Source organism: Mus caroli, unplaced genomic scaffold (assembly GCF_900094665.2).
Source record: "Mus caroli unplaced genomic scaffold, CAROLI_EIJ_v1.1 scaffold_1822_U1_1, whole genome shotgun sequence".
In the NCBI taxonomy this organism is placed as follows: domain Eukaryota; kingdom Metazoa; phylum Chordata; class Mammalia; order Rodentia; family Muridae; genus Mus; species Mus caroli.
The window spans coordinates 129,093-140,194 of NW_018391066.1; the positions used below are offsets into that span (position 1 = coordinate 129,093).

The 11,102-nt window shown below is 34.2% G+C and overlaps 1 long non-coding RNA gene across 1 annotated transcript in view; it reads right to left on the reverse strand.

The window, feature by feature from the left end:
• Positions 1 to 11,102, reverse strand: part of LOC115030352 — a 90,800-nt gene that overhangs the window by 54,894 nt on the left and 24,804 nt on the right. Inside the window, exon 4 of the long non-coding RNA XR_003835929.1 lies at positions 5,962 to 6,001. This is a non-coding gene — a long non-coding RNA (uncharacterized LOC115030352). The remainder of the gene's footprint in view (positions 1 to 5,961; positions 6,002 to 11,102) is intronic.

Consider the following 11,102-nt stretch of genomic DNA (forward strand, 5'->3'; position numbering starts at 1 on the left):
ATAGACAGAGGCTGGAAAGAACACAGATGTTTCTCAACAGAGGAATGGATACAGAAAATGTGGTACATTTACACAATGGGTTACTACACAGCTATTAAAAACAATGAATTCGTGAAATTCATAGGGAAATGGACGGATTTGTTGGATATCATCCTGAGTGAGGTAACACAATCACAAAAGAACACACATGACATGCAGTCACTGATAAGTGGATATTAGCCTAGAAGCTCATGATACCCAAGATACATACCCAAGATGATATTTTCTAGTTCCATCTTAAAAGTGAGCCTAAGAGTTTTATGAAGTCATTGTTTTTAATAGCTGAATAGTATTCCATTGTCTAAATGTACCATATTTTTATATCCATTCCTATGTTGAGGGACATCTGGGTTCTTTCCATCTTTGGGTTATTATAAATAAGTATCCTATGAACAGAATGGAGCATGTGTCCTTATATGTTGGAGAATCTTTTGGGTATATGCCCAGGAGTGGTATAGCTGGGTCCTCAGTTAAAACTATTTTCGTAGGGAACTCAAGATTGGTTTCCTCAGTAATTGTAACATTATGCAACCCCACCAGCAATGGAGGAGTATTCCTCTTTATCCACATCCTTGCCAGCATCTGCTGTCACTTGAGGTTTTGATCTCTGTCATTCTGATTGGTGTGAGGCTGCATTTTGGGGTTGTTTTGATTTGAATATCCCTGATAACTAAGGATATTGAATATTTCTTTAAATGTTTCTTGGTCACTTGAAATTCCTCAGTTGAAAATGATTTGTTTAGCTCTGTTCTCCATTTTAAATGGGTTATTGGGTTGTCTGGAATTTAACTTCATCATTTCATTGGATATATTGGATATTAGCCTTCTATCATAGGTAGGAATGGAAAAGATCATTTCGCACTCTGTTCCTTGAAATTTTTTTTCTTGATTACACTATACTTTTCCTGCAGAAGCTTTTCAATTTTATGAGATCTCATGTATCTATATCTGATTTTAGAGCTTGGGCCATTGGTGTTCTTTTCAGTATATTTTCCCCCATGACAATAAGTTGGATGCTCTTTAACAATTTCTCTTCTAATAGATTCAGTATATCTGGTTTTATGTGGAGGTCTTTGATCCATGTGTACTTGAGCTTGTATAAGTAGATATGAATGGGTAAATTTGCATTTTTCTACATGCTGATCTCTACTAGAGTCAGCACCATTTGTTGAATATGCTGTCTTTTTTCCCCACTGGATGGATTCAGATTCTTTGTCAAAGATCAAGTGACCAAAAGTCTGGGGTTCATTTATGGGTCTTCAATTCTATTCTGTTGATCTACATGCCTGTTTCTGTATCATTACCAAGAGGTTTTTATTACTATTGATCTGTAATACAGCTTGTGATCAGAGATGGTAATCTACCGGAAATTCTTTTGTTGAGAATAGTTTTCCCTATCCTGTTTTATTATTATTATTATTATTATTATTATTATTATTATTATTATTATAAATGTTGGCATGAATTTGGAAATTGTTATTTCTATCTCTGAGAAGAATTGAGTTGGAAATGTGATAGGGATTTCATTGAATCTGTAGATTTCTTTTGGTAAAATGAACATTTTACTATGATAATCCTGTTGATCCATGAGCATGGGAGATCTTTCAATCTTCTTAGGTCTTTTTAATTTTTTTCTTCAAAGATTTAACATTCTTTTCATACAGATCTTTTAATTGCTTGGTTAGAGTCACACCAAGGTATTTTATATTTTTTTGTGATTACTGTGAAAGATGTTATTTCCCTAATTTCTTCCTCAGACCAATCATTATTTGAGTAGGGGAAGGCTACTGATTTGTTAGAGTTAATTTTAAATCAATCCAAATTGCTGAAATTGTTTATCAGCAAAAGGAGTTCTCTGGTGGAATTTTAGGTCAGTGAAGTATACTATCATATCATTTGCAAATACTAATATTTTGACATTTTCCTTTCCAATTTCAATTTCTTTGAACTATTTTGTTATCTAATAGCTCTGGCTAGAACTTCGTGAACAATATGGAATAGACTGTGAGAGATTGAGCAGCTTTGACTAGTTTCTGATTTTGATGTGTTAGTTTCAAGTATCTCTACCTTTAGTTTAATGTTGGCTAATGGTTTGCTGTATATTTCTGTTAGTATTTTTAGATATGGGTCTTGAATTTCTGTCCTTTCCAAGGTTTTCAAAATGTATGGGTGTTGAATTTTATCAAATGCTTTTTAAGCATCTAATGAGATGATCATGTGGATTTTTCCTTTGAGTTTGTTTATATAGTGGATTACACTGATGAATTTCAGAATAATGAACCATCCCTGGGATGAACCTACTTGATCATGGTGAATGATCATTTTGATGTGTTCTTAGATTCAGTTTGTGAGAGTTTTATGGAGTGTTTTGACATCCATATACATAAGGAAATTTGCTCTGAAGTTCTCTTTCTTTGTTGGGTCTTTGTGAGGTTTTGGTATAGCGGAACTGTGGCTTCAACAAATGAAGTAGGTAGTGTTCTTTCTGTATCCAATTTGTAGAATAGTTTGAAGATTATTAGTATGAGATCTTCTTTGAAGGTTTGATAGAATTCTATGCTAAAACCATCTGATCCTGGGCTTTATTTGGTTGGAAGACTTTTAATGATTTCTGCAATTTTTTAAGGGACTGTTTAGTTGGTTTATTTGATCCTGATTTAACTTTGGTACCTGGTACCTGTCTAGAAAATTATCCATTTCATCAAGATTTTCCAGTTTTGTTGAATATAAGCTTTCTAGTAGATCCTGACAATTTCTTGAATTCTATTTCTGTTGTTATGTATCCCTTTCGTTTCTGATTTTTTTTTTTTAATTTGGATATGGTCTCTTTGTGCTCTGGTTAGTCTGGCTAACAGTTCATTTATCTTGTTGATTTTCTCAAAGAACTAGCTCTGAATTTTGTTGATAATTTGTATAGTTCTCTTTTTTCTATTTGGGTGATTACAGTTCTGAGTTTATTTCCTGCATTTTATTCCTCTTGGGTGTATTTGCTTCTTTTGTTCTAGAGCTTTCAAATGTTCTGTTAAGCTGCTAGTGTATGTTCTCTCTAATTTTTTTATGGAGGAATTCAGAACTATGTGTTTTCCTCTTAGCACTGCTTTCATTGTATTCCATAAGTTTGGATATGTCATGCCTTCATTTTTGTTAAATTATAAAAAAGCCTTCCTTTATTTCTTCCTTTTCCAAATTATCATTGAGTAGAGAGTTGTTCAGCTTAAATATGAATGTGGTCTTTATGTTGGTTTTGTTGTTTATTGAAGACCAGCTTTAGTCTGTGGTGATCTGATAGGATTGACAAATTATTTAAATCTTCTTGTATATGTTGAGGCTTGTTTTGTGATGGATTATATGGTTGATTTTTGAGAATGTACCATGAGGTACTGAGAAGAAGATGAATTATTCTATTTTAGGAAGAAATGTTCTATAGATATCTGTTAAATCCATTTGATTCATAACTTCTGTGAGTTTTACTGTGTCTCTATTTAGTTTCTGATTCCAAGACCTATCCATTGGTATGAGTAGGGTGTTGAAGTCTATCACTACTATTGTCTGATGATCGATGTTTGTTTTAAGCTTTAGCAAAATTTCTTTTATGAATTCGGGTGCTCTAGCATTTGGGACATAGATGTTCAGAATTGAGATTTCATCTTGGTAGATTTTTTTTTTTATGAAATGTCCTTCCTCATCTTTTTTGATTACTTTTAGTTGAAAGTTGATTTTATTTGATACTTAAAATGGCTACTTCACCTGGTTTCTTGGGAACATTTTCTTAAAATATTTTTCCCAGACTTTTTCTCTGAGGTGGTGTCTATTTTTGTCACTGAGGTACATTTATTTATGCAGTAAAATACTGGGTCTGGTTTACATGTCAAGTCTGTTTGTATATATCTTTTTATTGGGGAATTGGATCCACTGATGTTAAGACATATCAATGATTTTTGCTTGGTCTTATTTTTGTTGTTAGAGGCAGAATTATGTTTGTGTGGCTAACTTCATATGGGTTTGTTGAAAAAAGATTATTTTCTTGGTTTTTTAGGGTGTACTTTCCCTGCTTGTGTTAGAGTTTTCAATCCATTATCCTTTGAAGGGCTGGATTTGTGGAGAGATTTTTTTAATTTTGTTTTGTCATGAGATATCTTGATTTCACCATCTATGGTAATTGAGAGTTTTGCTGGGTATAGTAGCTTGGCTTGGCATTTTTATTCTCTTAGTTTCTGTATGACATATGCCCAAGATCTTCTGGCTTTTAGAGTCTCTGCTAAATAGTCTTGTATAATTCTGATAAGTCAGCCTTTATATACTACTTGGCCTTTATCCCTTATTCCTTTTAATATTGTTTGTTTTGTGCATTTGGTGATTTGATTATTACGTGATGAGAGTAATTTTTTTCTGGTCCAATCTATTTGGTGTTCTGTAAGCTTCTGGTATTTTTATGGGCATTTCTTTCTTGAGAGTAGGGGATTTTTCTTTTATAATTGTGTTGAACATATTTACTGGCCATTTGAGTTGAAAATCTTCACTCTCTTCTAAGCCTATTTATTATTCTTAGTTTTGGTGTTTTCATTATGTTCTGGATTTCCTGGATGTTTTGGTTTAGAAGCTTTTTGCATTTTCTTTGAATGTTCTCTCAATGTCTTCTATGGTTTCTTCCACACTTGTGATTCTCTCTTCTATCTCTTGTATTCTGTGGGATGCTTGCATCTATGATTCCTGCTCTATTTCCTAGGTTTGCATTCTCCATGTTTCTCTCCCTTGTGATTTCATTATTGTGTTTGTTTCCATTTTTTTGATCCTGGATAGTTTTGTTCAATTCCTTCATCTGTTTGTTTATGTTTTTCATATTTTTAAGGTCTTATATGTTTAAGAACATCTACAAGAAAAAATTATTAATACTAACAGTTATTGTGATTTCATGGTTGATTTAGCAAGAATACCACTTGCATTTTTTATAAATATACTCTGGGTATTAGTCAAAATTATTTAGATGGACTGATAAATATCTATAAAGAAGAAAAATTAAGTTGCCTTGAGCATATGTATAAAATATGAAAACAAAAGTTTATGAGATATAGTAATAGGTACTTATAGAATCTATATAGTATAGATAATATTAATCAAAAATATATGGGAATAATTCAGCTTGTACTGTATTTAACCAATCAAAATCAATCCATTCATCACTGGAACACATGATTTCTTTGTGCACAAGTATTTATCTATGCATTACTCACACCATACTTTATTTTTCTTTACTGTAATGGACAAGAAATCTTAAAAGAATCTTAATTCTATGTATAGCAACGTATATATTTATTGAACAATGTGACATATTTTGACTGGCACATTTATTATGAAATATTTGACATCTACTATTGAGCCAGGCTTTGGGACTTAACATTTATATATACATGCATTCCTCTAAATTGAGTCTCCTAGTATGAAAACACTCAAAGATTAGCTTATGCTGTCTAAGTAAAAAAAAAAATCTTTGTAGAGAATATGAGTAGAAGAATGAGGCAAATTTCTAATGAACACAATATTGTTAATATTTGTTCCACAGTGAAACATTTTGAAAGTTCATTGTCATTTCTTCTTGTGATGTGTTGGTTTCCAGGCCAGGGGCAAATAGATGAGGTGACGATTTAACATGCCAAACAGACCTAATTTTCAGGTTCTCTCAGAATCCCTCAGTCATTACCTGCTTTACAGGGCATGACTTGCATTCTGTACCTCTGGATCTGGGCTTCACTAAAGGCTTCTCTCTCTCTCTCTCTCTCTCTCTCTCTCTCTCTCTCTCTCTCTCTCTCTCTCTCTCTCTCTCTCTCTCTCTNCCTCTTCCTCTTCCTCCTCCTCCTCCTCTTCCTCCTCCTCCTCCTCTCTCTGTCCCTCTCTCTACATTTATTTCTTTTTCTTCACACTCACCTCTATTTCCTTTCTTCATAGCAACGGTCCTGACCTCCTCCTGTGAAATAAGTGAACCAATGTGAGAGATGTCTGCAAATAAACCAATAAACTGCCTTTATATACCTTAATTTGATATGAATTGACTTATTTCTCATCAGAAAAAAAAACAACTATTAGTCATAACTAATGAGATACTAAAATTACATAAAAGCCAGGTGTACTAGAAAATGTTTAGATTGGATATATTTATGTTGTTTCAGCTACAGATCACTGTTGGAAATGATAGGGTGCATATGAATTAGCAATCTTGTTAGCTATGAAAAATCCTTAGATCCTATCCCTGAGCTATTACTTTCATTCTATAGAATTCATCAGTATATTTCTCCATGATGGATATGGTTATATTTTTTGCTGCTGTTCTTCATATTGCTTGTGAAAATTAAACAACTTTTACTTGGCCAACCCATGACTTGTTCTATATAGCTATAGTTCTTCCAACATTAAGAAGTCATTAGTATCCTTTTGGTACATAGAGACCTTGTAAATGCCTACATGTCATGTAAGATATCCTTTATATTTATGAGCTATGTAAATATTATTTGTCACCACAATTAGATAACAGTCCCCAACTATGGAAAGATGTAAGGCATTCCTTATTGAATATCCATCCTCCCTAAGATGGTTTTCTATATAGAGGTTATGTGTTCCAACACTTAATAAGTTGCAAAATGTAATAAGCAATGTGGATAATGATATACAATTAATGTTTTAAAATGGTTAGTATAGCTAAGCAAATATGTTTTGTTAATTGCCCATAAAAGTGTAGACTTGTATTACTCTAACTGCTTTATCGTGGATGAGTCTATATGATATTCATGTTAGTTTTTAAAGCCTTCCACAATTGAGTAGGTGCAAAATTTGGCTTTCTTTCATTTTTTATCCTTAAGAGCTCAGACTAATAGCTGAGTAGTATTAGCAAAAACAATGACTTTATGACTTTTGCAGGCAAATGGATGTACGTAGAAAATATCATCCTAAGTGAGGTAATTCATTCATAAAAGAACACATATGGTATGTTCTCAGTGATAAGTGGATATCAGAAGGGAAAAAAAGCATAGGGTACCCAAGACCAAATCACAGACATTATGAAACTCAAGAAGAAGGAAGACCAGAGTGTCGATGCTTCAGTCCTACTCAGAAGTGGGAAAGAATTAATCACTGGAGGTAGAGGGAGGGAAGGATCTGTAAGGAGATAAGAGGGGGAGGGAAAATGAGGGAAAGATCATGTGTGGAAGCAAACAAGACAGGGAAGAAGGACTGAGGGTCAGGAAATTTAACAGAGGTGTGTGGCAGTTGGGGATGGAAACAGGGGATACCCACTAGAAAACCCCAGATGCCAGGAACCCAAGAGATTTCCAGGATCTACTAGTGATGACATTAGCTGAAATACCCAACAAATGGAGAGAGAACTTGTAGAGACAATATTTGTTGCATAGGCATGGCCACTTTTTGAAGGATGGGGACATCCAACTATCTAAAAAATATTAATCCAGAATTGCTGGTGTCAAAAGGAAATACAGAGACAGAGTAGAACAGAAACGGAAGGAAAGGCCATCCAGAGACTGCCCCACCTAGGGATCCATCTCATCAGAAGACACCATATCCAGACACCAATGTTGATGCAGAGAAGCATTTTCTGACAGGAGCTTGGTATAGCTGTTACCTGAGAAGCTGTTTCAATTCAGGTGGGGATGCGTTCTGCAAACAATCAGACTAAGTGCTGGGATGTCAGTGGAGGAGTTAGCCAAAGGACTGGAGTTGGTAACGGGGTTAGCAACCCCATAGAAAGAACAATATTATTAACCAATCAGATGACCCCTCCCCTGCCCTAGTCAAAAGCATCTGCCTAAGGCTAAGGTAAAGAGATTTATATCAATTGCATTGGAAAAGGAAGTCTCAAAAAAGCCAAGTAGTAAATTGTCCAGTGGCTCTTGCTTATAAGGACTGTTTTGATCAAACATAGCAAGCTTATAACAAAAAATTAAAGTGTATGACTAAAGTTTTAAAGGGATACCATGAAGTGGAATGAAACTAAATACTGTGTTTAAGGTGATACACAGATTACGGATAAAGTCCGCAACTCAGAGCAAGATTTATTTGCTGTTGCAAAAGGGATAGCTATATCATCTCAGGCGTTATTATGACTTGGTTATAATTTTAATTTGAATGTAAAATGATACGACTTTATTTCAAATTGACATGTGATGGATTTTGATGGCTATTCTTGATAGTAAACAAGATAATTAACAATATCTAAAATGAACTAAAATCCAGAAATGTAGGACTTCCTATGATCCAGGTCTTAAGGCAGAGTGGCTATGTTTTTGAAGGTCTTATGAAAAGCTTAAGAAAGCCTTAGGACCAGGAATTAATCCCAGCATCCAGGAGATATGGCATAAACATTTCTGAGTTCAATATCAGTCTACAGAGCAAGTTCCAGGATAGCCAAACTTAGGTAGCGAAGTAGTTGGAAAATGGGCACTTGGTGATGATGTAATAGAAAAGTTGGGCTATATTCCAGTCCCAACAAGCAGTAGCTTTGTCATTTGGTACTGGGTTTAGAGACAAGAATAGAAAGGGTCACAGGAACAATTGATGCAGGTTAGATGAAGAATCACTTGGATAAAATGTTCTGGGAAATGTGTTCTGAGAGCACAAAGAAACTAAGTATCAGAGATAAACATCATGTTGAGGGTTAGAATGGAGAAGTGACCCACGCCATTTCGAAGAACCCAGAAGATTATGTGTGGACTGCAGCCAATGAAACAAGAAGCTGTAAAGTTAAAGTTGCCCTCGATAACCAAAGTTGTTGGAAATGTCATAGACATGCTGAAGAAAGGTGTTAACCATAAGTGGAACCAGCACAAGAAAACAGAGTTTGTTGATGCTGAATGCCAGATCTGTTCTCAGCAGTCAACAAGGATGGAAGGATTTGGAGCTCTGAAGATTGCTTTGATATTGGACATAAAGATGCAGAGTTTGGAGATTGTCCAGCTGGTTTTTGGTATTGCTTTGGTCCAGTGATTTCTTACTATGATATTTTGGAACAGTATCTGTTGTGGATAACCCTTTGGTTAATTATATTTGATGTTAATTACATTCTCTTGTGAGGGGTTGCAAACAAAGAATTAATCAGTACTCAGGTAATTTCCTGTAAACCTGCTTCCCACCTTAATTTGTTAAAAAAAAAAAAAGACAGCTGATGATTGGGTAGATAAAGGGAAGGTGGAGCAGAAGGTGGAGAGAGAGGAGACACAGAAAAGGAGGCAGAGGAAGAGAAGCAGAGAATAAGCACATGGCCTGGAAAAAACACAAGTTCTGAGGGGTCTCATAGATGTGAAAGATGGCAGTGTAGTGGTAGACCTGCCAATCTAGGCTCACAGCACATATTCATATTAATTGAGTAGTGTTTTCATTGCTGGGGCATATTTGGGTTGGAGATTTACTGCAACAATTATCCTAATATGATGGAAGTAGGTGATCTACATTTTGATTTTGACGTTTAAGGGGATTATTTTAAGAAACTTTATGAATCTCAGAATAGATTTTGAACTTTAAGTTCCTAAATATTGATAGACTTCTATAGAATGTTGGGATTTTGAAGTTGGATTAAATATATTTTGCATTGTGCTATGGTTAGGTATGTCCCTGATAGAATCATAAGTTTGAAAAATCCTATGTGGGTCAGGGAGTAGAGTGTGGTAGATTCAATATATTTTTCTAAAGAGTGGTACCACTATGAGGTGGGGCTTAGTTGAAAAATGGTACTACTTTGTGGTGTATTTGAGAGACCTTCCTTCTGATAGACCTGAGGATGCTAGTTTTCTCCTGGAGGTTTTAAGAACAAGATGTAGAAATTTGAGCTCCTCCTACTCCATGCCTGCCTTAACACTGGCATGCTTCTGCCTTGATGATAATGGAGTGAATATGTGAGCTTATAAGACAGCTTCAATTAAATATAGTCCTTTAAAAGATTTACCTTGGTAATTGTGTCTACTTACAATCATGGAAACTTTAAGACAATCCTTAAGATCTTATTATATCAGGACTTGTTCCTTTATAGAGGCAATAATAGCAACAAAATTAAAGTAGAAATTTATACAAATACCATATTTAATGAAACTATTATTAAAAAAAATCTGTTAAGTACGGAGGCTACAAAAGTTAAGTGAAAGTGTTTATACTACAAGGAAGATATGTAAAGACATATAAATTGTGGAATTTCCTTTGATGCATAAAACAAAATGAAATCTTTAGAGAACTAAGCATCATTTAAGTGTTCTTTTAATTTTGCTTTTCAAAAACAGTAGACAGAAAGACAGAAACACATATGACTGAAAAATTTCCCTTTACTTGCCTTTTTATTATTTCATAGAAATAGTCATATCCACAAGGTTTTTACTCTGAATGTTGGATGTCTGGTTAGTTTCTGATTGAAAGGTAGGTAGGTGTGGCAGCATATCAGATAAAGGAGTGCATCACCAGAGAACATTTTGTGTTTGATACTTAAGTGTAATGGTAAAAATCCCTTTTCTATGCAGTTTCTTCTTAGTTAAAAGAGCACATAAGTAATGTATATATGTAATCCATATGTACATATGTATATATGTAGTTCCTCTGTGAAACTAACACAGCCTTTTAATAAGAACAAAAAACACTTTAGTTGACTCATAGTTAATTGTTGCTTAACAGACACTGGCATTCTTATATTTAGAATAAATATTACAATATTTTTTTTTGTATTGGGCCCTGAATTAGGAATAGAATTACAATGAAACAAAAAAAAAACATAATTTTTTGGTTTTGGAATTCTATATATTTCAGAATGTAATGTGATCTGGAGTCACCACACAAGATCAAGGATATACTAATGCCAGAACTGAGAACCAAAAGCTAAACCTGGAAACCATGAAAAAATATTTCAGTTTAAACTTTGCTTGGAGGATTTAACCTTTGATGAGTATAAGTGAGGTAACACAATCACAAAGGAACTCACACAATATGTACTCACTGATGAGTGCATATTAGCCCAAAACTTAGGATACCCAAGATATAAGATACAATTTGCTAAATGCATGAAACTCAAGAAGAATGAAGAC